The 13,536-nt window shown below is 40.4% G+C and overlaps 1 long non-coding RNA gene across 2 annotated transcripts; it reads left to right on the top strand.

The window, feature by feature from the left end:
* The first annotated feature begins 3,645 nt into the window (after window positions 1-3,645).
* Window positions 3,646-4,720, top strand: LOC131654855 (uncharacterized). Of its 2 annotated transcripts, none has more exons than XR_009299582.1 (3): window positions 3,646-4,032; window positions 4,141-4,211; window positions 4,364-4,720. It is a non-coding gene; the product is annotated as an uncharacterized LOC131654855 (long non-coding RNA). The 2 variants fall into 2 exon arrangements; XR_009299581.1 differs by having other exon boundaries at window positions 3,647-4,032; window positions 4,141-4,223.
* Window positions 4,721-13,536: the final 8,816 nt, after the last annotated feature.

The following is a 13,536-nucleotide window of genomic DNA, read 5'->3' as shown; positions in this document are numbered from 1 at the left end:
ATGCAATGTTTCATTTCCGAGGAATCCTAAAGTCTTTTCACACATTCTTTCTTTTATCCTTTTTTGAAACCAAAGCTTTTTTTTTATAGAATATCTTTTCTTTTCTTTTTTTCTTCTTTTCTATTTCCTTTTTCTTTTCATTTCTTTTTTGGAAATAGACTTTAGAATTCCTCACAAATGAAGTGGATAAAACAATGATGTTATGCAATGCAAGCATGGGATCAAGGTCCATATGATCTGAGTAACCACCACACAATCCTCTGAATGACTGATATAAAACCTCTGTACAGGCCAAATGTCACGGGATCAAAGGTTCGACGCCTTTTTGAAATACCAGAATATCAAGAGCCATGAGAACAGACCAAATAAAGGTCCGACCTCAGATATGATGAGCCAAAAGGTATGTAGGAGTCAAGGTTTCCTGTCCCACCCCAATCTTACGGGTATGAATTCTAGACACGGACAGGTGGTCCCTAATGGTCACCAGGGTCTACAGTTCCCATGGGGTACAAAGTGTTTGAGGCAACAAGCGTGCCAGACACAGTGTTCCATGAAAGAACCTCGCCCAGTTGTGGTACCCCATGTCAATCTCAGCCATAGCAAGCGCTACGGGAGTCGACATGAGCATCCACGCTAATCCTATATGTCACTTGGCCTGGGTAGTGGGCCTTTTACCTCACACAAACCCCCCACCTGCAAAACAGAACAGAAGACCCCAAGGAACACAGAATATAATCCATATGCATGATGTGCAAACAGAAATAAACATGATATGCAAGCAGAAAATAAACATACAAACATATATACAAGATATAGACATAAAAACAAATAAACACCCAATAAAATAAAACAAACAAAGGCTAGGATCGACTTGCTTAGGTAATCCCCAGCAGAGTCGCCAGCTGTCGCACGCTCGCGAAAAATGAACAGAGTCGCCACCAATATATTTATCCCATAAGGGAAAGGAATATCAGAAAACCTAACAAAGGAAGGAACAGGGTCTTGCGACCAGAGAATCAAGGTACGGGAGTCGGTTACGCAAGGGGAAGGTATTAGCACCCCTCGCGCCCATCGTACTCGATGGTATCCACCTATGTTTGTTTCTATCTAAAGGGTGTGTACTATGTCTATGTCTATATGCGAATGCATGCAAAAGAAATACGGGGAAAAGAAGGAAATATTTACAAGCGTGCTCGTTCAAGCCCCGCGACTTGATGCCTACGTATCCTTTTCAGGAATCAGAGCGCCGTAGTTCGGCTCCATATTTTCTGTTTGTTTTTGTGTTTTTTAGTATGGCGGCGTTAACGTTCGCGCTCTTGCACAAGGGGACAGCCTAGGATGCAATGGAGCGGAAATAACGGTGCCCTTAAGAAAGCGAGAGAAGAGAGAGAGAGTTTGAGCGTTTCGAGGAAATCCCTTAAGCAAGGGAAACTCGAGTTACTCTTTGGTTTGTGTTTTTTAGAGGTTGGGAACTTACGCCTGAATGGAACCCTTAAGCAAGGGAGCTCCAAGCACTCGAACATCCCTTAAGCAAGAGAAGTTACAAGCTTCCATTCCCTTTTTATTAGTCAAAGTATTTATTAGTCATTTTTTATGAGTTTTCTTGGTATTTTTTATGGGAAATTTATTCAAGTATTTTTAGAGTGTTTTATGTTGTAAAAGAAAAAGAAATGAAAAGGGGGAGACTAGCCTAATTTTTAAGCCTAGAGTTATTTACAAGTCTAAATCCTATGTTAACATGGTGATTGAATTCTAAAAGGAGCATTAGAATGATTAACAAAATAGGCCAAAAATATGGCCAAAACAAGTAACAAAGTCACACAAAAATTATACAACAATTAGCATGGAGATGGTACAAAACATAAAGAAAATGATACAAGTATTAGCGCAAAATTAAACTAAAAAAAACTACTATTTTTATATTGATTTTTATGGGAGAAATTGAATTTAGTAAAAGACTAAAAAACAAATAGCCTAAAACTAATATTTTTTTGAGCACATTTTTATATGTCAAAATTTGTATCAAAGTCTAAGAAAATAATAGGAAAGAAAATGTCATTTTTATTACTAAAAGAAATGAAAAAAAACTAATTAAAATCTAAATTGTTAATGGAGACAGAGGGTATAAAATTGAAATCAGTGGTGGTGAATAGCATTTGGGGCATAGGCCCATGGTGTTAGCCCAAAAGTAATTTTTGTTATTCAAGAGGAGGGATGTACGTTGGGCCAAGACATGGAGTGTATCAGCAATTTCATGGCCCAAGCTTATTTTCTACTCAATTATCAGAAAATAAAACAAAATTAAAAATTAAAAAAAGAAGGAAACGGTGCGTTTTGGATGTAGTTAGGGTTCAGAGTCAAAATTGTGACTCTTCAAGTTCTTTCCTCTCTCTCGCTCTCGTATCCTTTCTCTCTTGCGATTTCCGGCGACTACGTCGCCGTCGTCCTCCCCACCGCCACCAATGACCAAACCTCACGCACCGATTCTTCCCCAAATCCAACTCTAGATCCTAATCCGGCCTCAATCTCCTCCGATATCTCTGTTAGTCTCAGATTTAACGCCTAAATCTAACAATTAGAAAGGGAGATCAAGCAAACCCTAGGTCTAACAGCAAACACGAGTCTAAGCATCAACGGATTCAGTCAATCGGAGACGAAACAAACATCATGATAGAGCGCAAGAACGAATGATAAGGGATCTTACCGACCGGAGTAGCTTCCGGTGACTCTTCAAGCCGGCGGCGTCCTAAGAACACCAAGGACGCGTCTTCGTGAAATCCAGGTAATAATTAGCATCCAAGCACTTCGCCTCTTATTCTCTTCTTTCTACGAATCTTCTTTCTTCTTTTTCTTTTCTTTGATTTTTCTCTGTGAGTTCTATTGCGGTGTTTGTGTCGTTATTCTGAGTTCAGAGAATGAGAGCTTGAGCGTGAGAGATAGAGGTTGAATGATACAGAGTTATTCAAAGAGTTATGAAGGTGGTTGATAAGGGATGAAGGTTGAGCTCGGTTGAAGGAGTTTCAGAGGTTGAAACTCCAACAATGGTGGTGATGAGCTTTGGTGAAGGTGAGGGAGAGGGATGATGGAATGAGAGGGAGAGATAGAGGTTGAATCAGGAAGATGAATGATGAAGAGTGAGTTGTGGAAAATGGCGTGAAATCTTGAGCTTGAAGTGATGATTCTGTTATATAGAGATTTGGAGAGAGTGAAATCAGTTAGAGGGAGAATTGATTAGAGCCTCAGGATTGAAATCAGTTAGGAGAATTGGAGGGTGAGATCGAATCGACTGAGTTTGTTGGAATCTGAAAATTGAGTTAGTTACAAACTGTCTCTTCTGTTGGTGGTTATGATTAGTAATTGACTCTGTTTTGAGGGTTGGGAGTTAGTTGTAGGTTTAGGAGGGTTTGATTTTCTGTTATTGAAAGTTAGGAAGTTAACAGCTAGAAATGTTAACTAGCTTCAAAATTCTGTTGGAGTTGTGAGGATGCGGTTTGGATTTTGTTAGGCTTGTAACTGTTTTTGGAAGTTAGTTAGTTAGGTGGTTAGGGTGGTTACAAATCTGTTATTCTGTTTTGGTTAGTTTTGCTTCTGTTAGTAGTGTAGAGGTTAAAACAAAAGTGTGCTGAAAGTTAGTTGGAGTGGTTTTGACAGTTACAATTCTGTTTTGACGGTTATGACTGTTAGCAATTGAGTTGGTTATGGTTAGTTTAGTACCATGGGGTTAGTGTTACTTGGAGGCTAGTTTGGGAATATGTTGATCTGGATTTGAAACCAAAAATGCTTTGTGACTTCCTCTTGATTTGTTTTTTCTTGTTTTAATTCTTTTTTTTTTCAAACCAATTTGCCTGAAACTGATTTGAAGCTTATCCTCTTGTTTTCTTCTACAGGGCGTAGTAATACAGCAGATAAGGTTTCATGACACGATTTGAACACGAGTATAGTAAGATTTCCCTGGTGGTGTAACACACAATCGGATGGTGGACTACTTTGATGCGAGTGAATGGCTTGAATGGAACTGTCTTGGTAATCCATGTATGTTGGTTTTGAACTTGATGCAACTGCCAAATTATTTTCATTTTTTTGTTAAAAATTGTTGGTTTGTAGTGAATGGTTTCTTTGCTGCCTGGATCCAATTTGCAGGTGACTTTGGTGCATGGCTGATTGGTAATGGTTATGTGTATTGTGCAGGGCTGGAATTTAGTAGACAATTGGTTAGTGATATGGTAATTGTGTAGGGACTGTTTTTGGTATGGATGTTTAGACTGGCAGCCTGTTATGTTTTGTTTATGTTTGGATATGGTTCATGTTTATTACAAATCCAATAGTGTAGTAGAAACTGATATGAATGTATATACTGGTTCAGGATCTCTTTTGAATGATGCATCATGTATGGGGCTGATCACATATGGATTGTGGCAGGTTTTTGGATGGTTTAAACTAATGTGAATTGATTGTGGATTTTCTGAGCTATGCTGAAACTGGATACAAAATGTCTATGAAGTATGCTGAATGGTTTTTATGTGTGTTGCAGGTTTGCTTGAGCAGTGGTGTTTGATTCAATCATTCCTTCAACGAGAACCTTGAAGCCGGCGTTCAGTTGGACCATATCTTCACGGAGAAACCATCATTGCTTGGTCATAGAGAACACTTGAAACAAAGAGCAATTAGGATGGGATTTGGGATAAGAACAATAGGCTCCTCACGTTTTCTCTTGTTGTAATTTTCCATATACAGCAGTATTGGTGATGTAATAGGATGGTGAGATGTAATGGTATTTGGATGAATTTTGATCTTGAAGTTGTAATATGACTTGGACCATAATGTAATGAATTTTTGAATTTGTACTGAACACACTCCTTGAGATCATGTAGTGTAATGAAGCTTCTTTTTTTTTGTTTTTGAAGTGGAAATGTATGTAATGGATTTTGGATGGAAATGATATATATATTTTCTATACTTTCAAATACACTTTGAATTGTCTCTCTTCCCTCCATGTGCTTCACTTGAAATTTCCATGTTCAAATTCTTTAATTGGCCAAACTTGAATCAAGCGACAAATTTGTAATGCCAACTCTTCTTCATCTTTCATCTTGTAACTTTGAATGAGTGATGGCATTTGTAACTTGAAGAACCCCTGACACTTGAATCTAAATGACAATACATTAATGCTTTGCAACTTGTGCCAAGAAACCACAAGAATATTCCTCTTTCTATTCCGTTTTTCCTTTTTATGCCCTTGAGCCATTAATCTTCAAATTGATTTCACTGACTTATCTGAACTTTGGCTTAGTAGAGATGGGAGTCAACAAGCTCAATCAGGATGGATGAGAAACCTTGATCCATTTGCCTTAGGTGCGTGTTGATGAAGAAAGAATAACCTGAGATGAAAGCCTAAAAGCCACTGAGAACCTTAATTACCAAGATCCTCGACCCCATACCAAATTTATTGATTAATGATGCATGATGTTATGTTGATGACCTAGTGGATATATGCAGATGAGATGCAAAAGTCTAAGCCAGTTAGAAATTAAAGGGTAGGACAAATTTGGGGTATGACAGCGGGCTGTGTGGACGGACGGGGAAGTAACGGTCCTTGAAATCTTTCACTGAGTCGGCATACATCTTGAAAAATTTTCTATCAGCATTCCTAAAGGAAACCCAATTATAACGCCCATCCGCCGTCTGCCTTTGGACACGGAAGCAGCGGCCGAACAAAGCGGTCGTGGCCCCAATACCCAAATAATCACAGACAATCTCGAATGCCCGCATGAAGGCAAAGGCGTTCGGGTGCAGTTGAGATGGCGCCAGATCAAGAAACGCCAATAAGGAGGTTTGAAAACTAGAGAAGGGAAGACGGAAACCGAGCTCCTTAAACACATATTCGTACATGGCAAAACTATCCCTGTCAAAACGAGAGCACACGCGCTCGTCGCGAGACGGGCAATCTACTTGAAAATTCAACTCATCTCCGTCTCCCCGGGCCTCACCTTCACTAAATGCTCCGCTTAAAGATTCGGTGTATCGGGATACAACTGACATAGGCTCATCGGCCACCCAATCAAGCTCGACCGTGCATTCATAGCTGAAAAGCGGCATCAGAGAAACACTCTCCTCGGCGTCAGAGCCGGGAGAATCCGCATGGTCCTCCTCGGCTATAGCCGTGAGAGGCGTATTTTCAACCTCAATCACTTCAACATCTGAGCTACTTGCTGCCGTGTTATCTGAGCCGCCGGCCCACGAGCCAGATTCCGGGCTGGACGCCAAACTAGATCCCGAACTAGAACTCGAATCAGATTCACGTACATGCAGAAGGAAAAAATGAATTCGACGGTTCATCAAATCCACCCTTCCACCGCAACATAAGCGAAGGGGTAGAGCAGGAGCAGCAGAGCCCCCGGCTAAACCCCTCTTCGAGGATACGCCCATTCGTCAGCCGAGGACTCACGCCAAAACTTAACAAAGGGAGACATGAATACGGCGGTCCAACCCAGGAAACTACCAAGCTTCGGCCGGAAGTATTATCCAACCAACGAACTAACCCTCGGGCATCGCTTGGATAACCCGAGGAGAGAGTGACGACTGCAAGTAGAGCACCGCCGACATAGACGACACAAATGGCGAGAGTGCGCAGTCAGAAGTTCCCAAAACCCTACGAAAAATATATAAAAAAAAATGTCAAAGGTGGGTGGAAGAAGAGGTCAATTATTTTTTGAACTTCCATATTGGAAGTCGCTGTACGTAAGACATTTCCTCGATGTTATGTGATCGGAAAAATAGCAAGTGTACTAAAAGAGTTTTCGTCCTCGAAAACATACCTCAAACGAAGAGCTCGGGATAAGAGTCCTTCATCTGACTCTCCAGTTCCCACGTAACATTCCCACCTGCGGCTCCTCCCCAAGCCACTCGGACCAAAGCTATTTCTTAACCACGCAGTTGTTTTATCTTCCTCTCTTCAATCCTCATAGGCAAAGCCTCAACTGTCATATTATCCCTCACCTGCACATCATCTACTTGGATCACATGAGACGGATCCGCAATATATTTCCTCAATTGGGATACATGGAATACGTCATGTAGGTTTGCAAGTGTTGTCGGTAAAGCAATACGATAAGCCACCTCTCCTACTCTTTCTGTAATCTGAAATGCACCAATGAAACGCGGCGTCAACTTCTTTGACTTTAGTGCTCGACCAACACCCGTCGTAGGAGTTACTCTCAGAAGCACATGATTTCCCTCTTGAAATTCAAGTGTTCTCCGCCTCTTATCATGATAGCTCTTCTGACGACTTTGAGAAGTTTTCATCTTCTCCTGAATCATCTTAATCTTTTCCGTCGTCTCTTGGACAATTTCTGGTCCAATCACTGCACTTTCACCAGATTCATACCAACACAGTGGTGTCCTACACCCCCTACCATACAAAGCTTCAAATGGAGCCATACCAATACTCGAGTGGTAACTGTTGTTGTAGGTAAACTCAATCAACGGCAAATAACTATTCCACGCAATAGATCTTCCAATGATTGAATCGTTCTTTCAGTTTGACCATCAGTCTGCGGATGATAAGCAGAACTCAATCTCAATTTAGTACCCAAGGCCTTCTGTAACCCATCCCAAAATCTGGATGTAAATCTTGGATCTCTATCTGATACTATGCTCGAAGGAATACCATGCAAACTTACTATTTTCTCAATGTACAAATGTGCCAACCTTTCCATAGAATAATCCATTCTCATCGGTATGAAGTGAGCAGACTTCGTCAGTCTATCCACAACAACCCAAATGGCTTCATAGTTCTTAGCTGTTCTTGGCAATCCAGATACAAAGTCCATGGATATGCTATCCCACTTCCATACAGGAATAAATAAAGGCTGCATAGTTCCATACGGCTTCTGATGTTCGATCTTTGACTTCTGACAAGTCAAACAAGAATAAACAAATTCAGCTATTTCCTTTTTCATTCCAGGCCACCAGAATAACTTCTTCAAATCATGGTACATCTTAGTAGCACCAGGGTGAATACTCAATCCACTACGATGTCCTTCTTCCAAGATACTCTTCTTCAGTTCAGTAACGTCAGGGACACAAACACGGTCGCCAAATCTCATTATGCCATTCTCATCAATCCTGATTTCACCTCCTTTTCCTTGGTTAATCAAAGTCAATTTGTCAATTATTCCCACATCCTCTTTTTGCCTTTCTCTGATCTCGTCAAGAATTCCACTTGTCAGCTTTAGCATACCTAGTTTGATGCTATTCGAAGTGCCTTCACATACCAAACTTAAATCCCGAAATTGCTCAATCAAATCTAGTTCCCGGACCATTAACATAGACATATTCAAGGACTTCCTGCTCAAAGCGTCAGCAACGACATTCGCCTTACCTGGATGATAATTCAGCTCAAAATCATAATCTTTAAGGAACTCTAACCACCTCCTCTGTCTCATATTAAGCTCCTTCTGGTCGAATAGGTACTTCAGACTCTTATGATCACTAAACACCTCGAACCGTGAACCATAAAGGTAATGCCTCCATAATTTCAACACAAACACCACTGCTGCCAACTCTAAGTCATGAGTCGGGTAATTCTTCTCATGCACTTTAAGTTGTCTCGACGCATAAGCGACTACCTGTTGGTTCTGCATCAGTACCCCTCCAAGTCCCATCAATGAAGCGTCACAATACACAACAAAAGATTCTGCCGGATTCGGCAAAATTAAAATAGGAGCACTAGTCAGCCTCTTCTTTAATTCTTGGAATCCTTCTTCGCACTTCGAGTCCCAAACGAACGCTTGACCCTTCCTAGTCAACTTCGTCAAAGGTAGAGCTAACTTTGAAAATCCTTCTATGAACTTCCGATAGTAACCTGCAAGACCCAGAAAGCTACGAATTTCAGTCACGGACTTCGGAGCTTCCCATTGAGACACAACTCCTACCTTTGCTGGATCCACGACAATACCGTTCTTAGAAATTACATGGCCAAGAAAACTCACTTCCTTTAACCAGAAATCACATTTCGACAGTTTGGCATAAAGCTTCTTCTCTTTCAGCACTCCCAACACAATTCTGAGATGCTCTGCATGTTCTTCTTCACTTTTGGAATATATCAGAATGTCGTCAATGAATACCACTACGAATTTATCAATATAAGGATGAAAAATCCTATTCATGTATTCCATGAAAACACCAGGTGCGTTAGTAACTCCAAACGGCATCACGGTGTATTCATAATGACCATACCTCGTTCTGAACGCAGTCTTCTGAATATCGTCCGTCTTCACACGAATCTGATGATATCCAGACCTCAAATCAATTTTACTGAATATACTAGCTCCGACCAACTGATCCATCAAATCATCAATCCTCGGCATTGGATACCGATTCTTGATAGTAACTTTATTCAGCTGTCTGTAGTCCACACACAACCTCATAGATCCTTCCTTCTTCTTTACCAATAACACCGATGCACCCCACGGTGATACACTGGGACGAATGAATTCCTTCTCCAACAATTCTTCTAATTGACTCTTCAATTCGGTCAACTCAGATGCTGACATTCTATAAGGTGCCATCGATACAGGGCTGGTTCCAGGAACTAACTCAATGGCAAACTCTACTTCCCGTTCAGGTGGTAGCTCTCTAACATCTTCAGGAAAAACTTCTGGAAATTCTCTTACCACTGGTAATTCATTACTCACTACTCCTCCTTTCATTTACATCGACGCAAAAAGCATAAACACGGCTGCCCCGTCTTGAATCGCTTCACCCACTTGTCTTGCAGTCATTGCCAACTCTTCGATACTCATCTCTTCAGGAAAGATGACCGTCTTCGTAAAACAATTGATATGAACTCGGTTAAATTGCAACCAGTTCATCTCCAGAATAATGTCAAGTTGTTCAAGTGGAAGGCACACTAAGTCCATTCCAAACTTCCTACCAAATATATCAATAGGACAGTTCAAACATGCAGATGAAGTGGTCACTGAACCCGATGCAGGAGTGTCAATAACCATACTTCCATTAATCTTTGATATCTCTAAATTTAGCCACTTAGCACAATCCAATGAAATAAACGAGTGAGTCGCACCGGTATCAATAATCGCAATTAAAGGTGTGTCATGTATGAAACACGTACCTTTAATCAGTCTATCCTCTGGAGTGGTTTCTGATCCGGACAAAGCAAAGACTTTTCCTCCAGATTGGTTCTTCTTTGGTTTGGTGCACCGTGTACTGATATGACCCTCTTCGCCACAGTTATAGCAAGTCACAGTTCTCATTCTACAGTCGGAAGCAACATGGCCTACTCTGCCACATTTGAAGCACTTCTTCTCTTCTTTCTTGCACTCATTCCTCTTATGTCCAGTTTCACCACAGTTGAAGCACCTAAAGGGAGCACCAGAATCTCCCCCACTAGGCCTTTTCCAATCACCAGCTCTTGGGTTTCCTCTACCATATGGTTTACCTCTGTCCATAGGCTTCTTACCCTTCTTATCAACTAACTCGCGAGAGTGAGATGATTTCAGCTTGATACTATCTTCCTCAAAAATCCTGCTACAGTCTACTAAATCAGCAAATCGGCGAATCCTTTGATACCTGATGCCCTGTTTGATCTCATCACGAAGACCATTTTCAAACTTGATACACTTAGAGAATTCCCCAGCTGCATCGTTGGTGTAGTGTGTGTAGTACTTAGCCAATTCCACAAATTTGGAAGCATATTCCGGCACTGTCATACTACCCTGTGTCAGCTCCAAGAACTCAATTTCCTTCCTTCCCCGCACATCTTCAGGAAAGTACTTCCTCAGAAATTCTCTCTTGAATATGGCCCAAGTGATTGCAATCCCATCTGAATCCAATTCAGTCTTAGTAGTAACCCACCAGTCATCAGCTTCTTCTGATAGCATGTGAGTACCGTACCTCACCTTCAGATTTTCCGCACAATCGATCACTCGGAAGATTCTCTCGATCTCCTTCAACCATTTCTGAGCACCATCAGGGTCATGGGTGCCTTTGAACAGTGGAGGGTTGTTCCTCTGAAAGCTGTTCAATTGTCTGTCAGCACCAATCACAGCTCCATTAGCATTTCCTCCCAGTACACCAGCGATCAAGCCCAGAGCCTCTGCAATAGCGTCATCATTCCTCCCACCTCTTCCAGCCATTGTTTTGCTAAATCACAAAACAAGCTCATCAGAATAAAAGTATCGACAGTGTCTACCTTACACTAGTCGCATACAAGGGAATACTGACACTAAGACTCTGACTCTAACGACCTACTATGCTCTGATACCACTATTGTAACACCCTTCTAAACCCCCGTGGAAAATATAATATAATCAGAGTAATAACACATCAAGGATGCTACAATTATTAAAATGAATAAAAATACCAATGTCGTTTGTCATGCTTTATTAAGATTAAACCAAACTTCAAACATGTGTTCATCACAGCGGAAACTTATTTTAAACAATGTTAGGAACATATCCAAACAGATCAACAATACATAATCCATAATCAAAATAGCAACAAAGTATCTCAAGTAACACTAAGACTAATCGATCCCAGTGTTACAATCAGAGCATGACTCGACACGAACTACGGGCTAGCCTACAAGCTATCTTCACCCAATCAAGACGCCGCTACATCCTTAATCTGAAATCATCAAAGTAAGGGTGAGTTTCATTCGAATTAATAAACATTATATAGTCATAGGCAATAAAATCTCATAGAAATTGTCATACACTCAAGCATACATATAATCGGAATTTATTACAACAAGCAAGCATCAGTACATAAGCATCTTCTAACACACTACATAATCATTCAGTTATATCAGAATATAATGTAATGAATGGACTGACACTAATGCATGTGGTACCATACATGGGATACACCCATCCAACTGATCTTTTTCATCACCGAGATACAGTTTAACCAGCACAAATTCCACACAATGGGAATTATGCCCACCATTTTGATCCATTTCATCACCGGAATCCATCACCAAAAATGTATGCGAATGAATGCAACATATAACATGCTTACAACATCACCAATCTGATGTAACACATCGTCTCATTATCATCACCAAATCATCACCAAAAAGCATGTATATATTCTTAGCATTCATACAAACATATCACACGCATACACGAAAGTCATCACCCAATAAATAATATAATCACAAATAAACAACTTGGACTTTACGTCCATACCACCTATTCATCGTATAGGCCATTAACTCAGCTTCGCAATGCTCAAAACGGCGCATAAATCGGATACTCGGATCAAAAGTTATGAGATTTTAAAGATAAAACATTTTTTAGAAAAAATGCAGCAGAACCCGGGTCGTCCCTACGTGGGAACCGGTTCCTGGCTGCTTCCCAAAACACGCCTCTGATTTTTACTATGGGGAACCGGGTTGTCCCTATCTGGGAACCGGTTCCCAGCAACCCAGAATCCACACCTCTCTGTTTTTATAAGGGGGAACCGGTTCGTCCCACATGGGAACCGGTTCCTACGTACCTGCACAGCCAAATTCACCATTTTGACAGTATTTACCCTATCCCATTTCCCCAATTTCAAGTACATACGAACATAGCACACAAATACCATCAATTTTCACATCATCACATCTTTCAGACAAGTTTTATACTAGTATTAACAGCATATGTCATGAGTATTAACAGAATCATGTAATTCATACAAATTCATCAAAACCTAACTAAATTCCCAAACCCGACACGTACGACTGAGTTAACGGCAACTCTAATCAATCCTACTACCTACAATCGCATAAGGATCACTAACCCGAAGAATCCCCCCTTACCTCAGAGTCGAATCTTCGAAGGTCTTCTTCTCCCTTGGCTCTTCTCTCTTTCACGTGTTCTTTCTTTCTCAGACTCTGTCTCTTCTGCTTCTCCTTCTCTTTTCCCAATTTCCTTTATTTTATAAAAATAAAATAAAATATCTTATTAGGCTTGCTTAGTTAACACCCCCTTACTGCTAACCACCACTCTAGGCCCAATGCCAATATTTCATCATTTTCCAAATAATTCCCAAAAATTATTAATTCTAATAATTTAATTAAAAATAATAATTAAATTACTAAACAAGAATTAACGGGGTGTTACAGAAAGCGCTTCTGGAAAAAGCGCTGATATAAGGGGGACTACGAGAGCGCTTTTCTGAATAAAAGCGCTGCTATAGGGGAGGCTACGAGAGCGCTTTTCTGGAAAAAGCGCTGCTATAGGGGGGCTACGAGAGCGCTTCTGAAGTTTCAAAAGCGCTGTCGTTACTTACGGCAGCACTGACTTTGGCAGCTCTTTTAAGCGCTTTAAAAGCCCAAAAAAAGCGCTCTAGAAGCCCTTGTATGGCGTAGTGATATTTTAATTTTACTAGTAATTTTCATTAATATTTGATTATATTAATAATTTTGATTAATATATGACAATTTTAGTTTTTGAATACAAACGATAATAAATTTTAACTTTTTATTAATTAAAGTACAGATATCATATATTTAAATTACTTTTAATTGAT

The sequence above is a fragment of the Vicia villosa genome, linkage group LG3, assembly GCF_029867415.1.
Source record: "Vicia villosa cultivar HV-30 ecotype Madison, WI linkage group LG3, Vvil1.0, whole genome shotgun sequence".
NCBI lineage: Eukaryota > Viridiplantae > Streptophyta > Magnoliopsida > Fabales > Fabaceae > Vicia > Vicia villosa.
This window is presented reverse-complemented; position numbering and strand designations above follow the sequence as displayed.